Source organism: Bidens hawaiensis, unplaced genomic scaffold (assembly GCF_021521415.1).
Source record: "Bidens hawaiensis isolate Kalapana, Puna unplaced genomic scaffold, B.hawaiensis_p1.1 tig00009159_1, whole genome shotgun sequence".
Classification (NCBI taxonomy): domain Eukaryota; kingdom Viridiplantae; phylum Streptophyta; class Magnoliopsida; order Asterales; family Asteraceae; genus Bidens; species Bidens hawaiensis.
The window spans coordinates 737,459-749,675 of NW_027491673.1; positions in this window are offsets into that span (position 1 = coordinate 737,459).

Here is a 12,217-nt window from a genome sequence, read left to right on the forward strand (position 1 = left end):
AATATGTGGCGCCCCGATGTATAATCCGCCTTTGGTCGGGGTGTTACAGATTGGTATCAGAGCTCGTTGACTTTAGGATAGGTGGTTAGACGTAACGGCCTAGAATACCTAAGAGTCCCTTCTCGCGCATGAGAGAAATCTCATGTTTGCACGCTTATTGTTAATTACTCGTTATTTATGAATATGCTCGCGCTTGCGCAGTATATGATTTTATGTTTTATTCCGCGATATTTCGATTTTTGTTGAATTTCGATTTTTATTGATTTTACTTACATATTCGTTTGTTGGATTTGAAAATCCGAAAAGTCATGGTGATACATGAATAGTTGATTTTCAATTTCCATTTACGATTATGTTCTGAGGTTGGAGACTTGAAAAGTCATGGTGATACATGAATTGTCAACCTCCAATACTCATTTTCTTGTATATTTTATATTGAAGATTGAAAAGTCATGGTGATACATGAATCGTCAATCTCCAATACTCGTTTGCTCGTATATTTTAAATTGGGAATTCGGAAAGTCATGGTGATACATGAATTGTCGATTCTTGATTCGAATTCGTTACCTTTATTAAGTCTACATTTAGGGTCATTTATTTTACTTTAACTTTTGATAGTATCTGACTCCGTGAAACCAAGCTTTTCGAGGTTATACTTTGCGATAAAACCAAGATATTAACTAAAATTAAAATTTTTATAGAATGCCTCCGCTATCTCGCCGATTTCAGAGAAGAGAAGCCTCGCGCAGACGCTCGCAGCAACGTTCCCAGGAAATGGCCGCCGCAATAGCCCAAGCTTTGAGCCAAAACAATACCAACACCTCTGGTTACAACATTAAATCCTTTAACGCGGGTAACCCTCCAAAGTTCACAGGTCTTGAAGGAGCCACTGTGATGCTCCAGTGGCTTGAGAAAATAGAAAACACTTTCCTCCACACCCAATGCCCCTCAGACAGACGAACCCTATATGCTTCCAGTGTCCTGGAATCTAGAGCGCTTACATGGTGGAATGGAGTAGCTCATGCGCGTGGCGCAGAAGCTGCTTCTAGCATGCTCTGGGAGGAATTCAAGGAAATTCTGACGCGAGAATTCTGCCCTCCCAACGAAGTTAAGCGCCTGGAGGAAGAATTTTGGAACTTGAAGCAATACAGCGGTGAAGCGCGCGAGTACGCGACGCGCTTCCATGAACTAAGCCTGCTTGTCCCTCACCTTGTTACCCCTTCCCGCCGAGCCATAGAGAAATTCCTTGGGGGTCTCCCCATGGAAATTCAAGATTCTGTATGGGCCAGAAACCCAGCAACCCTCTCTGACGCCATCGAGTTGGCCGCTGTGCTCAGCGACAACCATGTCAGAGCAGGAACCCTGTTCCTGCGGGGAACTGAGAAAACCAAACCCACCAAGACTGCCCCTGAACCAACAGAAACCAAACCAGAACCCTCAAACCGTAACAACCTCAAGCGCAGGCGCAAAGCCTATGCGCTTACCAACCCGCCCATTGTCCAGCAACCCATTTATCAACCTCTAGTTTACGCGCCTAACCCTCTGTCAGCCTACCCAACTCCCCCTATAGTCCACAACTATGCCCTAATCAATCCCGCACTCCCTGCCCCGCCAACTAAGAAACCTTACACAGGAAACCAACCCTTTTGCCCAACCTGTAGACTTCACCACCCAACCCAAACCCCGTGTCGACAATGTAACCGATGTGGCCGCGTTGGTCACTCTGCCGAATACTGTAGAGTCCCTCTCGCCAACCCAATTGCGCCAATACCACCAGTCTACCCGCAGAACCCACAACCAACCTACCAAAACCCACGACCCAGATCGTGCTTTAACTGCGGTGATCCCAGTCATTTCCGGAACGCGTGCCCGAGACTACAAGTGCAAATCACACAAGCGAATCCGGTGAACCAGATTTCAAACCAAGTGACGCGTGGACGAGCTTTTAACATAACCGCGCACCAAGCGCAAGCGAATAATGACGTAGTTAATGGTACATTTTTGCTTAACGGATTTTATGCTTCTGTACTTTTTGATACTGCCGCCGATCGAAGTTTTATCTCTCGCGCCTTCGAGCAGAAGCTTGCGCGACCGCGCGATAACTTAAAAGAAGATTTTTCAGTTGAATTGGCTAACGGTGAAACTGTTTTAATTAACTCTGTGATTAAAGATTGCACGCTTAACCTTAACGAAAACGATTTTCTGATCGACCTCATCCCCATGCCTCTTGGGAGCTTTGATGTTATCATTGGTATGGACTGGCTTACGCATAATCGCGCCGAAGTTATTTGCGCCAAGAAGATGATTCGCATTCCTCGAGAAAATGGTGATCTTCACATCTACGGCGAAAAACCCTCCCGCGGTCTTAAACTTATGTCTTGCGCCGAAGCCCAAAGACTCATGCGGAAGAAGTGTATTGCATTCTTAGCCCATGTGGTTAAACCCGATGAAGGAAAAAAGAAGCTTCGCGATATCCCTGTTGTGCGTGATTTCCCTGAAGTTTTTCCTGATGATCTTCCTGGTATCCCTCCCGCTCGTGAAGTCGAGTTCCGTATTGATCTTGTCCCTGGTGCTTCCCCCGTAGCTAAATCTCCTTACCGTCTTGCGCCCGCTGAGATGCAAGAATTGGCAAGCCAACTTCAAGAGTTGACTGCTAAAGGATTCATTCGCCCTAGCTCTTCGCCCTGGGGTGCTCCGGTGTTGTTCGTTAAAAAGAAAGATGGATCGTTTCGCATGTGTATTGATTACCGCGAGTTGAACAAACTCACCATTAAGAACCGGTATCCCTTACCGCGTATTGACGACCTCTTTGATCAACTCCAAGGTGCCTCTTGTTTTTCCAAGATTGATCTCCGCTCTGGCTATCACCAGTTGCGCATCCGCGATGAAGATGTTCCAAAGACTGCTTTTCGAACTCGTTATGGCCATTTTGAATTCTTGGTCATGTCCTTCGGTTTGACCAACGCACCCGCCGTTTTCATGGATCTAATGAATCGGGTGTGTAGGCCTTTCTTGGATAAATTCGTGATCGTGTTTATCGATGATGTTCTGGTGTATTCTAAGACCAAGGCCGAGCATGAGCAACATCTCCGATTGGTATTGCAAAAGCTTAGAGCTGAGCAACTCTATGCTAAGCTTTCCAAGTGTGAATTCTGGTCTGATGAAGTACAGTTTCTTGGTCATGTTGTAAACAAGATGGGTATTCATGTCGACCCATCCAAAATTGAAGCAATCAAGAACTGGATTACGCCATCCTCTCCTTCTGAGATCCGTTCCTTTCTGGGCTTAGCTGGTTATTACCGGCGTTTCATTTCGAACTTCTCAAAGATCGCTTTGCCTTTAACAGCTCTAACGCACAAAGGTAAACCGTATATTTGGGGCTCGAAGCAAGAAGAAGCCTTTCTATCGCTCAAGCGATTGTTGTGTGAAGCTCCTGTTCTTGCGCTACCTGAGGGTAATGATGATTTTGTCGTGTACTGCGATGCCTCCAACCAAGGTCTCGGTTGTGTTCTTATGCAACGAGGCAAGGTTATCGCTTACGCATCAAGGCAACTTAAGGTTCATGAAAAGAATTATACAACTCACGACCTCGAACTTGGTGCAGTTGTTTTTGCCTTGAAGATCTGGAGACACTACCTTTATGGTACTAAGTGTATCCTCTACACTGACCATAAAAGCCTTCAGCATATCTTTGATCAGAAGGAACTTAACATGAGACAACGCCGATGGAACGAACTCATCAGTGATTACGATTGTGAGATCCGGTATCATCCTGGTAAGGCTAATGTGGTAGCCGACGTGCTCAGCCGAAAACCCTGCCAGCTTAACTGTATCTTGCCGCGCACGCAGCTTCACTTCGCGCCGATCCAAAGCAACCTTGAATCGCGCATTCGTGACGCGCAGCGCGCATCCATCAGTAATGGTAACCTTCGCGCCGAGTTAGCGTGTGGCGCGGAAGCGCATTTTGTCCCTAATCTGGGTGGAATTCTCTGCTATCTTAATCGCATCTGGATTCCCTTTGATGAGAATCTTCGCGCTGATATCCTGAGTGAAGCGCACAAATCTCGGTATTCTATTCATCCTGGCACTGATAAGATGTACAAGGATTTGCGCATTACTTATTGGTGGCCCGGTATGAAAAAGGATATTGCTGTGTTCGTAGCTAGATGCCTGACTTGTTCTAAAGTAAAAGCTGAACACCAACGCCCATCTGGTTTGCTCGAACAACCAGAAATTCCTACGTGGAAATGGGAATGTGTAGCGATGGACTTTATTACCAAGTTACCTTTGACAGCAAGCAAACATGATAGCATTTGGGTAATAGTGGATCGTTTGACTAAGTCTGCTCACTTTCTGCCCATTCGTGAAAACTACCGTGTTGAGCATCTCGCGCAGCTTTATGTCAAGGAAATTGTCTGCCGCCATGGTACTCCTTTGAGCATCATATCCGATCGCGATGGCCGTTTTATATCTCGCTTTTGGAAATCTCTCCAATCTGCGCTAGGAACTCGCTTGGACATGAGTACGGCATATCATCCTCAGACTGACGGTCAGTCTGAGCGAACTATTCAAACTCTTGAGGATATGCTCCGATCTTGTGTTCTTGATTTTGGAGGTAATTGGGATTCACACCTGCCTTTGATCGAGTTCTCTTATAATAACAGCTATCATTCCAGTATTGGTATGGCCCCATTTGAAGCACTTTACGGTCGTAAGTGCCGCTCCCCGATTTGTTGGAGCGAAGTGGGAGAAGCTCAAATCACAGGACCTGAACTTGTTCAAGAGACAACCGATAAAATCGCCAAGATCCGTGATCATTTGCTGACTGCCAGAAGCCGACAGAAGAGTTACGCAGATCGCAGGCGGAAGCCTCTCGAATTTCAAGTTGGTGATCTTGTTCTCCTCAAAGTGTCGCCTTGGAAAGGTGTTGTCCGCTTTGGGAAGAAAGGTAAGCTTGCTCCTCGTTATGTTGGTCCATTCAAGATTCTCGCGCGTATAGGAAAAGTTGCTTACAGACTTGACCTACCGCCCGCGCTCAGTAATGTGCATCCAACGTTCCATGTATCCAATCTCAAGAAGTGTTTAGCTGACGAGAACCTTCACATTCCACTTGATGAAGTTCAAGTTGATGAAACTATGCATTTCGTTGAGAAGCCTGTTGAGATTATGGATCGCGAGGTAAAGCAAACCAAGCGCAGTCGTATCCCTATCGTGAAAGTTCGCTGGGAGTCCAAGCGCGGAGCCGAGTTTACATGGGAAAGGGAAGATCAAATGAAGATCAAGTACCCGCACCTGTTCTCTGCACAACCTACTTCGAGATAAATTTCGGGACGAAATTTCTTAAAGTAGGGGAGACTGTGACATCTGCCCCGATCCGACCCGACCCAGGTACCCGTTTCTCCGATCCGATCTCTTTCTTTTATGATTTAATATTTATACTTATATTTTACTTTTAATAATAATATATATAATTTCCTTCCCGCCTCTCCCTCTCTTTCTTTCCGCCGTCCCGTCCCTCTCCTCTCTTTCCGCCTTCTTTTCCCTCTTGTCGCCGTCCCGCCCTTACGCCTTGTTTCCCTCTTTTTCTTCTAACTCTTTGCTTGTCCTTTGTTCCTTCCCGCCTAAGGTTGTCTGCGCAGCTCCACGCGCCAGACCCCTTACAAGGAATCCTGCGTGAAGACCACCTGTTTCAGCGATACGCGAGACGAACTCTTCTCGCAGCGCGCTAAGAATTGTAATTCTTCTCGCAGCGCGCTAAGAACAGTAGTTCTTCCCGCGACGCGCTAAGGATTTGTAGTTCTTCTCGCAGCGCGCTAAGAATCGTAGTTCATCCCTCGACGCGCGAAGAATTATAGTTCTTCCCGCGGCGCGCTAGGAATTTTAGTTCCTCCCGCGGCGCGCTAAGAAATGTGATTCTTCCCGCGGCGCGCTTAGAAATGTAGTTCTTTCCGCGACGCGTTAAGGTTAGTTCTGTCTGCCTTCGCGCTCGCGCTCTCTTGACCTTCTGTGTCTGCCTTCGCGCTCGAGCTTTCTCGCGCTGAACCCTTTGAGTTTTCTTCTGTTTAATCTAGCCGTTTGCTTTTGTGTTGTCTTATCTTTTGTGCTGTTGACCTAATCTGCTTTATGTCTGAAAAGTTACTTTCAGCGCAGCATGCGCACCAACCCCATTGGTTGGCAGATAAAGTGACTGACATAATCTTTTGAGATCTGCTTTTGCCATGCTTGACCAGTACCTTTTTCTGAACTGCCCATGCCTTTTTACTGTTCCCTGTCAGCTTTTTCTCTTTTTCCCTGCTGCCATATCTTTCCATATCTTTTGCTTTTGTTTTCTTATGCTTTTTGATATCTTTTGCTTTTGAAATCTTTTACTTTTTGGAGATCTTTTCCCCTTTTCTAGGGATTGTGTTCCCTAGGGTTTCTCTATAAATAATAGTATTATTTTTCCTAACACTACACACACAAAACACTTAATCTCTCCTGTTCTCCTTGCTCTCTCTGCCGTCTTCCTCTCTGCCTCCGTCTTCCTCCCTGTTCTGTCCTGCTTTTCCGGTAATATATATATATTATATATAATAATTTACTTATTAATTATGCTAACTTATAATCAAGACATTAAAACAAATCGTTAAAACAATAATCTTATTTATAGGTTAACTTGTGCTTGTTTAAAGTTGGTTCTTGCTTTATCTTACACCGCATCGTTTATCAAGTGAGTAATCTCGTACCTAATCCCTTTTTGCTTTTAATGTTTTGGGATGTTCATGTGTTCATACAAACTTAGAGTCTTAAACTTGTTTATGAACTTTAGTCGCGCAGTATCCCATGTGTTGAGGACGTTTACTTGGCTGTTAATTTGTATGTGTGTATCATTAACCGCTTTGTTCGGCCTATTCCGCAGTTTTCATGGATCCATTAGATGAACACGGGAGACCTATCGTTTACGGTTTTCTTTGTTTACACTTGCACAGATGTTTTCTCGTTTTTGTGCTCAATTGGGAGCACGGATTGAACTATGAACTATGAGCTATGATCTATCTAGGCTTGATCACAATCTGATTGCACCCTTGTTAAACACCAGACATACACGTGTTGCGCGCAGATTTATTGTTATCTATGTATTGTATTAAACTTGATTTCTCACCAACACGCAAGTTTTTGACGTTTTATTTTAACACATGTTCAGGTTTGCAGTAGCTGTTTTGGAGCTTGTGGACAGGTAGGAAGTTTTCTTCATTTTGGACCTAGATTAAAATGTATCAAGACAAGTTTTTGCTGTTCGAATATTATGATTTATAATATATTGATTTATGATGTTTTATGTTATCTTGTTTACCTTGCGCTGTGCGCGAATGAATGTATTTATTAAATATTGACACCCAATAGTGTCACGAGTAATGAAACAATATGTGGCGCCCCGATGTATAATCCGCCTTTGGTCGGGGTGTTACAGGTTAAATGGGAATGGGCCTTAGGTCCATGGGCTTTAAGGGATATAAATATCCCCTAAACCAACCTAAAACCCAAAACCCTCATTCATTTCCATCTTATTCTCTACACACTCAAAACACACACACACCCTACACCACCATAAACCTTACGACCGAGAGGGAAGAGGGAAAACGAGATCGAGCGAACATCCGTTTATGGTAGATCTTTGCTATACGAGCCATACACGAAGATCTAGAGTCCATAAGCAAGCTAACCGAGACCGAAAGGTAAGCCGTTTTACTTTAAAGTTTACGTTTTCAGTAACGTTTAACCTTGAAACTTAGAACGGGGATAGATCGGATACAAATGAAACGTAAAGTTGCGAACTTGATGCTAAAACGAACTCGTTAGACCTGCAAACATGTGCGGCTCGTGTAAAATGAACCCTAGATCTAGTAGTAAACCTTTAAGCCTTAAAGATTCATGCTTTATGCTGTTACGTGTTAAGTTTTATCTGAAAACGAACATAAGAATGTTTACGGGTTTGGTTAAACTCGCATTCAAGGCTTTCGTGATGAAACGATGATGATTTTGGGGTTTGGGGACGAACAGTAGGCCGCAGCTGGATAACTTCACCTAAGGCCAAGTTCGCTGTCAAGGTTAACTTCGCCTGAGGCCAAGTTCGCCAAGCCTAACTTCGCCTGGCTTAAAGTTCGCCATCAGGTAAGTCCGTCCTATATGTTCGCTTCCTAGTTAACTTCGCTGGATACATAAGTTCGTTGGTTATATAAGTACGCTGCTATATAACTTTGCCCAAAGCTAAGTTCGCTTAAGGTTTAAATTCGCCAAGTTAACATTCGCCTAAAGTTAAGTTCGCTTAGAAAATAAATTAAAAACCTAATGGAAAATGTGTTAAGACAGTTAATGTAAATAAAATTTTTCCAAGCTGACCTGGCAGCTCGAACCCAGCCAGGGGCTCTGCCCCTTGGACCCTGCTAGGGGCTGCCACCCCTAGACCCCGCTGCCAGGAGCGCTGCCCCCGGACCCCCGTTCATTGTGGGTTATATAAAGATAGAAATACAACATGAGTAGTAGTAGTTAATTGATACATGTAAATATTATACAGTCAGCCGTGCACAGCTCAAGAAGGGAATAACGATTAACGGAGAGCGTAACAAGATTCAGGTGAGTTTCTAGCCCCACTTCTGTGTTATGTTTTCGGGGCTGTGTGCATAATCGATATGTTTGTTAATACACTTATCCTAAGTGATAAGTGTATGCCTTATATGAATGATGTGAAATGTATGAATGATTGCTTGTTAGTACGTGAACGATCTTCGGATATTGCACATACTGTCAGGTTGTAGTGTTACGTATAAGGTAAGTATAATGTATTTGCTTATATGTATGAATGCGATAAAGTTAACAAACGAAGGAAAGGCATGGTTGTATGGTAACGAAGAGGGACCAGACCCTAATAATATCTATGATGTTAGGGACCAGACCCTAATAATATCTGTGATGTTAGGGACCAGACCCTAATAATATCTGTGATGTTAGGGACCAGACCCTTATAATATCTGTGATGTTAGGGACCAGACCCTTATAATATCTGTGATGTTAGGGACCAGACCCTTATAATATCTGTGATGTTAGGGACCAGACCCTTATAATATATGTGATGTTAGGGACCAAACCCTTATAATATCTGTGAGGTTATAGGGCGAAAGGCTCTTTAAAACGTTTGATTATGTATGTAAAGAAAGTATGAAGGTAAGAATGAAAGTATATGCACTTATGTGTGTATGAAAGAAAGTTAAGAGGTTAAGTATGAAATGTAAGAAGGTATTGTATGATTATGTGATTAACTAGAACTCACTCAGCGTAGCTGACTTTTAGTATGCACGCAGGTGAGTAGAATGAGGCAGGTAGCTTGAGGAGGACACATGACAGAGTTGGACGAAACTGACATCTGAAAATTTTGCTATGATGTTTTATTTTAAAAGACTATGTTTTGTTTTTAAATGACTATGAATGCTCGATAAGACAAGAACTATGGTTATGGAATGTAATGGTTTGAATGTTTTTAATGTTCCGCGAATTTTTTAATTAACTCTGATATTTAGAACTGCGTTTATGAGTAAATCCAACACGAAAGTAGGGCTACCGGTAACGGGGCCTTACAGTATTGGTAGGCTTTATTTTAGAAAAAAAAAACATATTTCAAAAGTTGTGGTTGCAATCGGTAAAACCAACGCTAGCTTCAATATTCGATAAATCAAAGGAAAGTTGCGTGCTTTCCAGTTTCCACATTTACACGAACAAGGTCACACATTCCATCCAATCTTGCAAATTTATCATTTTCCTTTAAAATGTGATAAAATGTCATACGATCGCGTGAATTACACCCTCTTCACATTACTAAAATCATTCGGATATATCTCCGAAAATGCCACTATATTAGATAAGTTAAACTTGGACAACGAATCTAATAAATTTAAACCAGACATATTTTCTAACAAATAATTGAGACCTCAGTGAATCTATTTCCATGTTTTTGAATTTGCATATTATAAACCGTATTAAAAGCTTCAACCTCAAAATGATGATTCTGCTGAACATGTTTCCGTTAGATGTTTCTCGTTCAAACGAAAGAAAAATTGGTTAAGAGTTTTTATTTGCTTTAGGCTATAAACTTTGCTTAGGCTTTTAAAATAATGATGATTCTGTTGAGCGTATTTATATTTGAGTATGTTTCTATTTGATGTTTCTTGTTCAAATAAAAGAAAAAAAAGGTTAATAGTTTTTATTTGCTTTGTGTTAGCAATTTTGTTTGGGTTTTATCTGATTTAACTTTTAAATTGGTTGAGTTTTAAACAAATATGGGTAACGTAATATTTTTTCAGGGGTAACGAAATACGAAAAACAACTCAAAATGAAAAAAAATTACACTATTGACGAAAAGTTCAGGGATAGTGGAGGCTACCCTAGTTATACTACACATTCGCCCATGCAAATATCTACGCTTTTAAACATTTACGTTTTAAAGAGCGAGATCTTAGATTCAATTTTCACAAACAACAATACTTAAAAAAAGAAATTTAACGTTAAAAGCAATATGTAAAATAAAAATAATAAAATAATCACATTTCACTCTACCCATTTACCCAAATTTAAAATCAAAAGAATAAAAAAATATATATAATAACTATCGTCACCATTCACCATCACCGTGTACCTTCCATGGACCCATTTGAAGTTCTTTTCGTTTTCGATCTCAGTGAACAGTACAATTACAACTTTTAAACTCTTTCGCAACCGACAGCTACCGCTATTGTTCATAAATAACATATTTTTTTAAATTAATAAAATTAACGAACTCAAACGATAATTCCATTAAACAACCGCCATTACTTTTTTCTTATTTTATTATCTTTACCAGTGGCGGAGCCAGAACTTTTTTCTTATGGGTTCGCCGTCATTTAAAGAATTGATTTATTACTATCCAACGTCAAAGTTTACGGGTCGGGTCGGGTCGGGTCACAAAACATATATTTACTTGCGAAACTATGTAACCTTTTAACTCTAGAATAATTCTACCATAAGTAAAACTCTAGAAACACAAAAACAATTATTAGCTAATAACCTTAACCTGAGCATTTTATCAATAACTTGCTTTGGTTATTTTTAACAAAGTAAAATTTTCAATAATATGTCCGTAAATAATAAAAAATATTCTTCGATTATGTATCTTGTTAAAATGATAAAAATAAAAATAAGATATTGTTAAATAAACTAAACAAATCTAATTATGAAATGTAAAAGTCATTTATCGATTAATTGTTAGAAATAATAGTAAAAACTCTAGCGAAAATCACATAACATAATAACTATCCTAACTAAAAAAATTACTATATTAATATATGAAAAATAAATTTCATAAAGTTAATATGTTCTCTCTCAAAGTAAAAAAGTAAAATAAAAACAAAATTAAAAAACATTTAGTGCTAGTGATGCATAAAAGCTGAGTTAACCTGAATTAATAAATAATAAATCACCTATTTTGTTTCTTCTTCATCAAATACAAGTAGCTAGCAATTCCACCATTGATGTACCTTCCGTCCGTCGGAAAATTTTCCGATATGCTTTCTTCACTTTTCATTTCTTAATTAATGGGTTCGGTCATAAAAATGAATGGGTTCGCTCGTTAATACACTACTACATGCTATAAATAAAACCGAAAATTGAATGGGTTCGCGCGAACCCGGAGCCGTATGGGTAGCTCCGCCACTGATCTTTACTAGGTTAAAAACTCATGTATACACGGGTTAAGTAAATAAATTTCTTCAAAAGCGCATATTCCACAACTAAATAATGAAAACAATACAATTTTTAAATCTCATAATACTTCACACGATTAAAATTTAAGTTTAAGAATGAAAAATGAAATATAATCAATACTAGATACAAGATTTAATATAGTTACACAAAAATTAGATCAACAATGATTTAGACTCTCAATAGCAAGCATGTCATATATTTTTTGTTAAAACTCGAAAAACTAATCAAACATAGTTAGTAATCATCCTTGTCTAAATAGTTGAACAAATTAGCCAAGATATTAACTTGATGAATCCATTAACCGAATGCGATCTCCCAATCTAATGAGCTTGAATTGCCGATCCTTACTCCAAAACTACTCCTTTGATCCCCGGTAATATCCTAGCCGTCAACCTTCATGAATGCCGTCCTCCTCTGTTTCTTTCTTTTATGCGTTTATTCAGACTCC